Below are 2485 nucleotides of genomic sequence, written 5' to 3'. Positions count from 1 at the left end.
CCATCCCAAACACAGTAACAAAAAAAAAAAAAAATCTTTAGTAATGAGATTTCGCATATTTCATGGTTTTTGGTTACTATTTCTGTCAGCAGTCTGTATTTTAAGTTTGATGGTGAAGTAAACACTGGTTGAACATTACCCTTCAATTGCTAGGAGACCAGTGACTTTGTGATGTCACAACAAACTTCTGATTGCTAGGAGACCAGTGATTTTGCGATTCACAGCTTTTTGACTGGGAGGACCTCTGTGATGGTCTAAAGAGTTTCTCTCTGCAGGCCCAGGCAGACATCATTTGAAGTTGCAGTGTGTAAAACCAGACAAATGAGAAAGTTATCTGAAGAAAGGTTTCTCTGAGATGGCACATATTTCTTCAGAAATTCAAGATGGGCCTCCTAAAGATGAATCCACTGATTCAGAAACCTCCATTAGATCTTCTTTGTATGATTATACAACTGGGGACTCAGTTTTTGAGGTCTATGATTGAAGAATATGCTTTTCAAGCTTTGTCTGAGGATCTTGTGATCAAAAGGCCACACTACACATATTCTGTCTCTGAAACAGATGATGGGAATGATTTTCTTTCACTCACATTTCCACGAAAACTTTGGAATATAGTTGAAAGTGATCAGTTTGAATCTATTTGGTGGGATGAGACAGGCACATGTATAGTGATCAATGAAGAACTCTTTAAGAAAGAAGTCTTGGAAAGAAAGGATCCTTTCAGAATATTTGAAACCAAGAGTATGAAAAGTTTCATTCGACAGCTTAACCTTTATGGATTTCATAAAAACCGACAAAGTGTTCAAAGATCGGCTTCACTACCTGTCTTTTTGGAAGAAGAAAACAACATCTCTCTTTTGAGTAAGGTATTCCAAAATTTTCACTTATTGGCAATATGTCAGATTAAATCATGTGACCTAGAAAGCATGTTCATATATGTAGCTAAAATGGAATTTCAACTTGAGATATCAAATTGTTGAAAAAGTTTTATGTTTTTGAAGTTGAAAACAGCTGGAGGTTAAAATATTGGATGTTAACAAACTTTCCTATCAACTTGAAACCAGATATAAATTCTGAAGCTACTTAAAGTGGTATTTGCTGTATATATACAACATACTTTTAGTTGAGAATATTCTTTCTAACATGTTACCTGTTAAAACTACCAACAGAGGTATTTTATTTGATGTTATTTAATTGGTTCCATTAAAGGGATACGTTTTTATAACTTAGCTTTGTTTGTCAGTTTTACCTGGGTTTATAAAGCAACTAAATAATTTAATTCTTTTATTTTAGTTACAGACCTACTATAATCCAAATTTCAAAAGAGGCCATCCCCAACTTTTAGTAAGAATGCAAAGAAGAGTTGGAATTAACAATGTGTCTCCAATATCTTCATTAGTTCAAGGTAACAAGAAGCGTGCTAAAGCAAGTGTCAAAAAGGATGATCATAACTCTGAATTTCTTCCCGAAATGAGTGGAGAGAGCGCATTTCCAGCTTCCACAAGTTTAAGTGTGCCTTTCATACAAAAGCCTCATACCAGCCAGATAGTCGCTTAATACCAGTGCCCTATCTCCATGTGACTTACCTAACCCATCAGCAATATCAGTTAGACACACAGACCAGATTGTGGTAGATCAACCTGAAGTTTTAAAAAAACTGAGCATTTTTAATTGGCACTCACAGAGAAGCTACACTCAAGCAAACGGCCACGTTGAGGACTTTGCTACTACAACTACATCTACTTCTCAGAACCACATCGAATCTCCATTACAGAGCAGTTATTCTGGACTGATGGTGGAACCTTCTAAATTTCCAGACAGGCATAGCGATATGTCAGCCCATGACAATCCTTTTCTTAACCTGCAAGAGAGAGGCAGCTCATGGTTCTCAGTGCCAACAATCGCTGATACATCTGTCTCCTCTCTTTCAAGTAAACTCATCAATACATCTGCCTCCTCTCTTTCAAGTAAACTCATCAATAATCATCATTACGTGAAAACCATCCTAATTAAAACTGATCTGTCAAATACATGTCAGATTATGGAGCCTAAAGGAGATTGAAATTTACGTTTGGAGATGTCAACAAATATCTACAATTCTTGTATTTGAACAATAAATTTCCATGTTCAACTTCATAGTTTCATTTTTTTTATTTCAAACAAGGAAGAGTAAAATGAGGCTTTAGTTCAATAGTTGGCTATTTTACTGCATGGTTTTATAAACTCGTCAGTTCAAGAAAATATTCGTTATGCATCCTAGATCAATGACACCTGATATAATATTTGTAAGCAAGCAAATGAGAACAAAGGGAAAAGACGTAATGGATGTAAAGTGATTTCTGAAATCATCCCTGATGAAATGAAGGGGTGCCTAAATTAGGATGTTATGGGTGAAGGAAGAGATTCAAATAAAGTTAGAAAAATGAAAATACACAGTATGAACTTCAGTGCATTCACACATTATATTCTATTAGTTACTGGTAGA

General features: G+C 35.3%; 1 pseudogene; it reads left to right on the top strand.

Annotated features, from left to right (window-relative positions):
• The first annotated feature begins 355 nt into the window (after positions 1 to 355).
• On the top strand, positions 356 to 2062 carry LOC108635492 (annotated as a pseudogene).
• Positions 2063 to 2485: the final 423 nt, after the last annotated feature.

Source organism: Capra hircus, unplaced genomic scaffold (assembly GCF_001704415.2).
Source record: "Capra hircus breed San Clemente unplaced genomic scaffold, ASM170441v1, whole genome shotgun sequence".
Classification (NCBI taxonomy): Eukaryota; Metazoa; Chordata; class Mammalia; order Artiodactyla; family Bovidae; genus Capra; species Capra hircus.
The sequence above is the reverse complement of the archived record's forward strand: the minus strand, read 5'-3'. Positions and strand labels throughout refer to the sequence as shown.